The following is a 10584-nucleotide window of genomic DNA, read 5'->3' as shown; positions in this document are numbered from 1 at the left end:
ATGCATATTGTACTAGACAACCCCTTATTCCTTGTTCTTTCATTATTAGGAGATCCCATGACTTCTACTAAGTAGGCTTAGAAAATTCTTATGACATTAGACTACTGGGTAAATTTTCCATGGGTTGCTGTTCCCTCCTTTTGCAAAAATAAATAAATAAATAAACAAATAAGATAAAATAAGTCAGTACATTGCCTCATAGGTCCCTGGGAAAATGCCCAATAACCCAGGAAAGAGTCCAACCCTGACTATAACCTTACTACCTCAACAAAGTGGGCAAATGTAAAGGCTGTAAAAGCACCCTTGCTCTTGTAGCCCAGCTAATTAGGCTGTCTCCATGCTTCATTAGGACTACAATATGCTGTCTCATCCCAATGTAACCCCACTGGGCCACACAAGCCATTTTCTTTTTAGTGAGATGCCTCCTTACATCAAAGAATCATAGTCCTATTTGAAAGCTTGGCTAAAACTATAAACAGTTCAAGTAAGGTGAATCATAGAAGGTTGAAGTTGGAAGGGACTTCTGAGCTCAATCTAATTCAACCCTTTCATTTCAGAGCTGAGGAAACAGGCCTAAGAAAATGAAATGGCCTTCCCAAAGTCATACTGGTAGCAAGTAGTAAAGGCCAGATTCAAGCCCAGCTCCTCTGAATCCAACTTCAAAGTTCTTTATCTGACTCTTTATCTGACACCCTCTTCCCTCACCCAGAGGGACTAACTTCAGGGCTGCTTCTCTTTCTCTTTGACCAGGGCACCTCTCTTTAAGGTTTTTGAATCAAATTCATTTTATTTTTGTCCTGTTATATTTCAGGGAAGGTGAATCATTCCTGAATCATCTAAGCCCTTTTAAGTAATTATTTATTCAGCTCTATTTTTTCTGATGCCCCAGTTACCCTCCAGGAATCACTTAAGTGATTAGGGAAGTAAATTAGCTATTTTAGACCATTAACGGCACCACTAAGTAAAGCTGTCAGATAACCAATGAGGTTGGGACCAGAGAGTAGCCTTCATGGGGAGCCTCCAACAAACAGAATTAACTTGGACTTAGGCAGTCTCCTCATTATTGGTCCCTAGGCCTTCTTTTTCCAAGGTGTTGTGGAACCCCATACATACAAGATTAGCTCCTAAGAGAAATGGATAGCCTTTTTGCCTTCTTCTCCTACAGCAAGACCAAAGAGAAGTAAAAAAAGAAGAAAAGGAACCCAGGACTACAGTGACACCCGGAGCTGACTCCTGTGGGAGATTATGCCTACCCCAAATAGAACTCAACTATCTCCTTACCCTTGTTCAGGGGTGGGGAACCTGTAGCCTCAAGGCCACATGTGGACCTAGAAGTCCTCAGGTATGGCCTTTTGAAAGAGTCCAAGTTTTACAGAACAAATCTTTTTATTAAGGGGAGCACCACATGTGGCCTGGAGTCCCCAAGTTCCTCACCCCTGCCCTGGTTGCATTGAATACGCTTTACTTAGGAGTAACAATAGCGGTGAGTTTAAGAAACACCAAAACTCCCAGCTTCAGGCCTCCTTAAATAATTATGGCTAATTACATTCAGACACACAAGGGATCAATAGGTGACTCCCAAGGGTAACTCCTGTGTACTTCCTACTTCCTTGCCTCTGTGTGGTTGGTGCAGCCAGCACTACCTCCTCTAACCTTCCTAATGACTTTGATTCCCTCTTATTATCTTCTAGTCTTCCTATTAATGGCCATGGCTGTCTAGGGTGAATGACCTGATGTTATAATAACATCTGTTTTTAAGATAAAATATGGAATCATAAGTGTTTTTAAATGATTAATTCAAGTCAGCGCATTGCCTTTAACTGGCAGATGGATACCGTGAATGCTTGAATTAGGATGTAGTAATATGAGATGATACCTAGGCTGGAGGGTGGCAGGCACTTAGCCAGACTGAACAAGTGGTGACAGCTGAAGAACAGAGTTCTGGAAGACTGTAAAGAGTGTGTGTGCAGGGAAGGAGTGGAAAGCAAGGGACAGAGGCCAAGAAAATGGCTGGAAACAGCATGGACTAACATGCCTAGCCTTGGGCCCAGGCAGTAAGTCAGAGAGAGAAACCAGCATTTCAGGGGCAAAACCGATGAATCAATCACTCAGTCAACGTGCCTTCTTCTGTCAGGGAGATGGTATCTGAGCTGGGGACAGAAGTCTCTGCCCTGACAACGGTTCATCTAGAAGCCAGCTAGCAGTGCAGCTAGAGCCCAAAGTTGAGAGCTTAGCATGAGGCTCACAACTACATATGAACTGATGGGGAAAAAATATATTAAGTGGTTACTATGTGCCAAGCACAGCGCTTAGCCAATTAAAGTTTACAAAGGACATCGAAGTTGACAGAGGCAACTAAATGCTGCTGTGAATGAAACACTAGACCTGGATTCAGGAAGTCCTGAGTTTATTCTGCCCCAAACCCTTGTAAGCCATATGACCCCGGGCAAGTCACTTGACCTCTATCTGCCACAGTTTCCTCAATAGTAAAATGAGAATACCTCCCAGAGTTGTTGTGAGGATTAAATGAGATGAAACCTGTAAAGTGCTTAGCACAGGCTTGGAACATGGCGGACACTTAATAGATGTTTGTTTCCCTCCTTGCTTCCTCAGAACAACCCAGTGAGAGGACGGGATGATTAATACTTGGATTTTGCAGATAGGGCAATGTGAGGTTCAGAGAGCAAAGCCGCACAGATAGAAATATAATGGGGTCAGCATTTGAACCCAGTTCTTCTGCTACCCAAGCCAGCCAGTGTAGAAGTAGGATTCTTCTTCAGGCTAGTCAGGCTACTCTAGAGATCACGGAGCCTAGGGATGAATAGGGAATGATAATAAGTAGCTATGCTAAGGAAGTTTAAACTCATGTGCTTTAAACTCCCGCAAAGACGAGACAAACATAGAGATACTTGACACAACACTCAGATTGTACCCTCCACATTTCCTCCCGTTCTCGAATGGGATTGGATGAAGAAGAAAATGCAACTTTGAACTGAGCCTGTGCCCTACACCACAGAGTATCAGGTGGGATAGATGAATATTGCCAGACAGGAAGAACCAGCGGGCAAAAACCAGGACCTGAAGTCTTCTCTTTAGGGAGAGAAATCTCCCCTGCTTTTGCCCATAGGTACATTTGACCCAACAAAAAAGAGTACAATTGAAATCAGCCAGCACCCAAGATGGGGTGTCATGCCTGTTTCATCCCAGAACCTCTTCTAAATCCTTCCACAACATCTCCTTAATCCAGGCTTAAACTCCACTGGAGAAGAAAATTGTTTTTTACACCCTCTGACTCCAATACTTTCTACATTGTTTTTAAAATGATATTAAAAAGGCAGGGTGTTGATGGAAAGTGAAGAAAGCAGAACTAAGACAATGATATAAACAATAATTACAGAAATGTAAACAAAATTAACACCGAAATGAGCATGAACTCTGATTAGTTATAAGGGTTGTTCTCAGAACTGGAGGACAAATGATGCAAAGAGGTGGTGGGCTGCAGGAATGGAATGTGGTTTACATCGGAGAGTGTGTTGTGTATATGTGTGTATATGTGTATGAATATATGTATATACACACATATAGTAATGTATGGTGATATATATATATATATAGTCATGTCTATATATAGTACATATAGATTATGTGTGTATACTTAGAGAAAAGGCAGAGTTCAAATGTTATCCTTGCTCTAGAAGAATGCTATCACACTACCAAAAGTCAAACTGCCCAGAGAGTTTACATTATTAAAAGAGTTTTTCCATGGGCATGAGGGGTATTTACCAGCATTCAGCCTGTTGAAATGGAGAGGAGGGAAGGAAAACCATTTCCCCAGGGTATAAGATTCAGGACAGATAGTAGTAACAAGTGATTTGGTCCTTTCTCTGGTAAATCTTGATTTTTTTATCTTTTCATCTTCATTTAAAGTTCATAAGGTCATAGAATTTTGAGCTAGAAGTGACTTAAGAGAAGAATTTGCCCATTTTACAGTTGTGGAGACTGAGGGGCAGAGAAGTAATATGACTTTCCCAAGATGATACAAGAAAGTACATCTCCTATCCACTAAGTGGGGCTGTCCTTAGGCCCAATTCTTTTCTCTTTTTATATTCTCTCACTTCAAAGTCTCATCGGCTCCCACGGTTTAAAATTATCATCTCAATCAATTGACAAGCAATGTGCCCAGCGCTGTGCTAGGCATTGAGAATACATCTACACCTATAAATCCAGCATGAATCTAGACTAGAAGTCAATTCCCACAATGGCAATTGTGTACAGGACATTTTGGCAGGGAGGGTATTGTGCCCCATTGATGGGCAGGCTACAGCACATTACTAATGAGGAATTCTACAGGAAAAAAAGCAGCATCAAGAGAATGGTTGACCAGAAAAAAATGGGCCAATAACATGTCAAGAATGATTAATTTCCACATAATGTCAAGAGAATTTGAGAAAGGTCCCTGGCATATTAGGTGGCAGAGTTACGAGAGGTATTGAACAAGCGTTGCCCAGGATAGGCAGATATGAATGGGTTGTGAGCTATGTCACTGAAGCAAGTGCCCATATTGATGAGCTCCCATATCCAAATTATCAAATCAATAAGCATTTGTTAAACACCTGCTATGTGCCAGGGCTGTCCTAAGCACTGCAGATGGATATAAAGAAAAGCAAAGGACAGCCCCTGCTCTAGAGGAGCTGACCATCTAATGGGGGAGACAACATGCAAACAACTGCATAAAATGAGACAAAGACAAAATAAGTTGGAGACAATCTCAGAGGAAAGAAACTCTCATTGAGGTGAATCAAGAAAGGCTTCTTGCAGAAGGCAGGATTTTAGCCAAGACTTAAAGGAAGCCAGGAGAATCCCAGGCATGGAGAAAAGCCAGTGAAAATGAACAGTTGGGAGATGCAGTGCCTTCTGCCAGGAACAGCAAAAAAGCCTGTGTCACCATATTGCTAAGTACAAAAAGGGGAGTAAGGTATAAGAATCCTGGAAATGTAGGAAGGGTTCAGGTTATGACTTTAAAAGACAAACAGAGAATTGTTTATTTGACCCTGAAGGTAACAGGGAGACACTTGAGGTTACTCAGTGGATATCTGACATGGTCCTACCTGTTCTTTGTGAAGATCAATTTGACCACTGGGTGGAAGATGGAATAGAGTAGGGAGAAACTTGAGACAAGACCAACTGGCAACCAGCAGCCTACCGCACTAGTGCAGGTGTGAGGTACTGAGGACCTGCACAAGGCTGGTTTTAGTGGCACAGGAGGAAAGGGAGTGTATACAAAAACTGGCGTGAAGGTAAAATTGAAAGGACTTGGCAATAGATTATATATGGGATGGATGGCCGGGTGAGAGAGTGAAGAGTTGAGGGTGACGCCCAGGTTTTGAACCTGGGTCACTGAGAGGATGGTGGTACCTTCAACAATAATAAGGAACTTAGGAGAGTATAAGTGTTGTATCTGTCCAAGAAAAATATCATTTCCTTGAGGCCATGGACTGTCATTTTTTGTCCATGTACTGCTTGTGCCAAGGACAATGGCTTGCACAGAGTAAGAACTTAACACATTTTTGTTGAATGTAATTCAACGGAAGCAGCAGAGGCAAGATTTGTACCTAGATCCTTGGATTCCAAACCTAAAACTCTTTCTATTATGAGGTTCATAGAATATCGGAGGGAGAGGTAGAATGGGGCAGTAGAATCTTGATCTGGAGTCAGAAGAACTGGAATTCAGGCATCCCAACTCTCAGTGCAGACAAGCCTGCAACATGGGTTTTGGGGGAAGGAAATAAAAGAAAGGGGGGGAGTAAAAGGTTTAACTGAGCTGAAATAGTTGAAAAGGATTTTACCCATGGCTAATACAAGATATTTTCTCTGAATGCTTAATAGAGTAAGAATTTTTTTTCTCTAGGTTAAACCCAAGGAACAGTAGGGTTTTTTCGTTTTGTTTTTTTGTTTTCTTTATTGACCAAGTTTCTGTTAAATCCATACAGGGATGGTGTCAGTAATAAGAGCAACCCCCTGCCTTGGCTGCAGCTGGCAGAAAGCAGCTACTGATTTACCAACTCTGTCAGGACTTGGCAAATATGCAAAGGGTTCCAAGGAGACCCTGCCCATCCCTCCATCCCTACCTCTTGCTCTCCCAAGGTGCAGAGCAGACTCAAAGCGGAGGATTGGATGGGACGTGCCATGTCCCTGTTGGACAGCTGAATATTAACTACCGATGATGAGATCAAATACTAGTATAGATCTCAAATTATGGCAAGGGAGAGCTGGGGGAGGGAGACCCCAAACAAGGCATGATTAGATCAATTAGAAGTGTGCAGATGGAAACATCCATCAACCCATCTGCTTCAGTGACATATCCCACCATACTACCTGGAGGCATCAAATCAGTGTGCTAAAATTGGACCAACAGTATGTTCTTTTGTTAGTTTATTTCCAAGGACGTTTTACCCCAAGCATGTTCTTCCCCACGCAGAGAACTCCATCTAGACTTAAGCAGAGATTGAATATAGGCAAATTTAAAGGGCTTATGGAGAATTTTTTATAGTCCTTGAGTCATGGGACACTATGTTTTAAAGGGATCTTTGGTATGTAGTCCATCTTCTGGCTCTTAAATCTGTCATTTAAAAAGACCCTAATTCAGAGGTTTTTTGTATCTGCATAAACAAAATGGCTAAGGCCTAAAATATTACCTAGCTTTGTGACTTTAGGCAAATCAATGCTATTAACAAACTGGAGTGTGTCCATAGGACCAATGAAGTGACTAGAAATTATGCTAGATGAGGATTGGTTGAAAAAAAATACATATGTTTAGCATGGAAAAGAGGAGACAGTGAGGAATGTAATAGCTGTGGTCAAGCTGTCATGTGGAAGAGATATTAGACTTTGAAGGCAGAACTATGAACAATGGGTAAAAACAGCAAAGAATAGATTTAGAATGTACAGAACAGGAAAACTCCTAACAAACAGGTTGTCCAAAAATGAAATAGGCTGACCTGGCAGGTAATAAGTTTCTCATCTTTGAGGTCTTCAAGAATTTGGACTAGAGGATGTCTGAACTACCTTTCAGTTCTGAGGTTCTGTGATTCTATGATTAGCTGGACTTCAATTTCTTCAACTTTGATGATGACAATGATCTGTAAAATAAGGAGGCTGGCCCTTTTTTCTTTAAAGCCCCTCCCAGCTCTTAAATTCATAGGTTTGGTTTGTAGGTTGAGGTTTTGGGTAAGTATGAGGGAGAAGGAAAAATAATAAAGAATTAGATTTTCATGATAAAGTGGCACCAGTATCATAGATGGCTTAGCCTTGCGTTAGCTATCTCTAGGGAGGTAATCTCAGATTAACCATGGAAACAACTAGCAACACCTACAGAACAAGGCATTCATTAAACATCATATATTGTGTTAAGATTGTTACACATACATATCCATCCTACTGACATGGAAACCCATTTCCTTGAAGCCTGACCTTTTAGAGAGAGGAAATAATGCTCTCAATACACTTTATGATAATCCTTCATAAACTTTTATTAAGTATTCCTTCAAGCTTTCTTTCTCCAGGCTACATCATTTTAAGCTTTCACCATCACTCACAGACACTATTTTTCAACTTTTTAGTCATTTTCATTGCTCTTTATTGGACCAGGGTTGGTTCTGATGTTTTGTTAACTGTTGGGAACCTCACTGATTTTCATTCCGTCCCTTGCAGTAAATCCTGAAGGGAGAAGGGGATCAGGTTGCTCCTTCGCTCTTCCTCAGGCCTTCTAGGACTATGACTGGACCAAAGGATTATCACAGCACAAGAGAAAGCTGTTGCTCAGCTAGGGCTCAGTTCCAGCTGCAAAAGGAAGCAATTTGTTCCTCAGTTTTTAGAGAAGGATCCAGACCTGTGCTAGAACCAGCTTGAACCAGCTCCAAGAGGCAATTGTTAAATTTTAAGTTTTACACATGGGAAATTGGCAAATGCTGCATATTAGGGTTTGATATAGATGGAGAAAATGTTAATAATATAAATTAAACTTGTAAGTGTGTCATATGTACATTTTCCCCCTAGAAGTTGATTGTTAAACATTTACCAGCATACCCTTGGATGGATGCAACTATTGCTATAGACCCTCTACAATATACTCTTTCCAATTACTCTATTTCTCCCTTAAAATGAGGAGTACCATACTTTAAAAAGTACTTGAATGCTACTTCTATAACCTCAACCCTCCCATCCCAACAGTTCTGTTCTAATTTCCCACAAGCCCCAGTGAAGCAGCAAGGTATAGTGAGAGAAAGTCCTGGACGTGAAGTTAGAAGATCCAGATTTCTCTTCTCTGGGACTCAGTTTCCTCATCTGAGAAAGTTGCATTAAAAAATCCTAAAGGTCTAGACTAGCTTTAAGAGTTGACAATTCTGTCCCCAATTGATAAATGATAAAGGATAGGAACAGGCAGTTTTCAAATGAAGAAATTAAAGCTATCTATATTCATATGAGAAAATGTTCTAAATCACTATTGAATAGAGATACACAAATCAAAACAACTCTTAGATACCACATCACACCTGTCAGATTAGCTAACATGACAAAAACAGGAAAATGACTAATGCTGGAAAAGATGTGGGAAAACTGGAACAATAATGCATTGTTGGTGGAGTTGTGAACTGATCCAACTATTCTGGAGAACAATTTGGAACTATTCCCAAAGGGCTATAAAAATGTGCATACTCTTTGTTCCAGAAATAGCACTTCTGGGTCTGTATCCCAAAGAGATCATATAAATGGCAAAAGGACCTACATGTAGAAAAATATTTACAGCAGCTCTTTTTATGATAGCAAAGAATTGGAAATTGAGAGGATACCCCATCAATTGGGGAATGACTAGACAACTTATGGAATATAAATGTTATGGAATACTATTGTGCTACAAGAAATGATAAGCAGGCAGACTTCAAAAAATCTGGAAAGACTTACATGAATGGATGCTGAGTCAAGTGAGCACAACCAGGAGAACACTGTATTCACTAACAGCAACACTGTGTGATGGCCAACTTTGATAGGCTTAGCTCTTCTCAGCAATTCAATGATCTAAGACAATTCCAAAAGACTAAAAATGGAAAATGCTATTCATGTACAGAGAAAAAACTATGGAGTCTGAATGCATATCATGGCATACTATTTTCTCACATTTTTTTGTTTTTTCTTTCACGTGGTTTTTCCTTTCAGCTCTGATTCTTCTTTACAACGTGACTAATGTAGAAATATGTTTAATATGATTGTACATGTATAGTCTATATCAGATTGCATGCCATCTTGGGGAGGAAGGAAGGGAGAGAGGTGGAAAAAATTTGAAACTCAAAATCTTATAAAGTGAATGTTGAAAACTAAAAATAAAAAAATAAATAATTTTTTAAGGGTCAACACTTCTATGTAATGAATGATTGTGCTGAAGTAGCTATGGTTATTTGTTCCTCTTTTAGAATGTGCCATATCATAAAATCTATACCTTCCTTATGTAAATTCCTAGATCTGTGCATAATCATAAATCAGAATACATATTTTCAGCATATATTCTATGGGGTGAGAAAGCAATGTAAAGGAAAGTTTTACAGCTTTCTAGCAAAAACTCTTGATAGAGTTGAATAATATTTATATTTCAGAGAATCGCAGAATATGAGAGTTGAGAGGGTCCTTCGCAACCATATGGTCAAAACCATACAGAAGATGAATCCTCAGTGTAAGACTGGACAAGTGGTTATCCACCCTCTGCTTGAAGTTAAATTTCAATATCTCCTTCCTTGTTTTCTAAGGTAATAATAACCACTCATTTAGATAACACTTCAGGGTGACTCAGTGCTTTCTTCATAATTAGGCAGGTAGACAAAACTTCCAGGAATCATTTCTATAGTACATTACTAGAGAATTGTGGCTGAAAGTGCAGCACAGAGATAAGTACAGAAATCTAACTTGTCCTATAGGCAGTACTGGCGGAAAGGGGGAAAAAAGGGAGGGGGTGGTCAGAAGGGAGGGAAGAAGTAGCAAGTGGAAAATGGCAAAATAAGGGAGGGGAATCAAGAGGGAGGGTAAACTGAGGAAGGCAGTGGTCAAAATCAAAACTTTGTTGAGGAGTGGAAGGGGAAAGGGAGAAATAAAAGCATAAATGGGGGGAATATGAGATGGAGAAAAAGACACGGATAGTAATCGTAACTTTGAATGCATATGGGAAGAACTCTCCCGTAAAACAGAAGCAGATAGCAGAATGGATTAAAAACCATAATCCTACAATATGCTGTTTACAAGAAACACATTTGAAACAGGGGGATACACACAGGGTAAAGGTAAAAGGCTGGAATAAAATATATTGTGCTTTAGCTAAAGTAAAAAAAAAAAAGCAGGGGTAGCAATCCTAATCTCAGACAAAGCAAAAGTAAAGATAGATTTAATTAAAAGAGATAAGGAAGGACACTACATCCTGCTAAAAAGCACCATAAACAATGAAGCAATATCATTGTTTAACATATACACACCAAGTGGTATGGCACGCAAATTCCTAGAGGAGAGGTTAAGGGAGCTGCAGGAAGAAATAGACAGCAAAAC

The 10584-nt window shown here is 40.1% G+C and overlaps 1 pseudogene; it reads left to right on the top strand.

The window, feature by feature from the left end:
- The first annotated feature begins 9864 nt into the window (after positions 1-9864).
- LOC118830412 lies at positions 9865-9973 on the top strand (annotated as a pseudogene).
- Positions 9974-10584: the final 611 nt, after the last annotated feature.

This window comes from Trichosurus vulpecula, chromosome 8 (assembly GCF_011100635.1).
Source record: "Trichosurus vulpecula isolate mTriVul1 chromosome 8, mTriVul1.pri, whole genome shotgun sequence".
Taxonomy (NCBI): Eukaryota; Metazoa; Chordata; class Mammalia; order Diprotodontia; family Phalangeridae; genus Trichosurus; species Trichosurus vulpecula.
The sequence above is the reverse complement of the archived record's forward strand: the minus strand, read 5'-3'. Positions and strand labels throughout refer to the sequence as shown.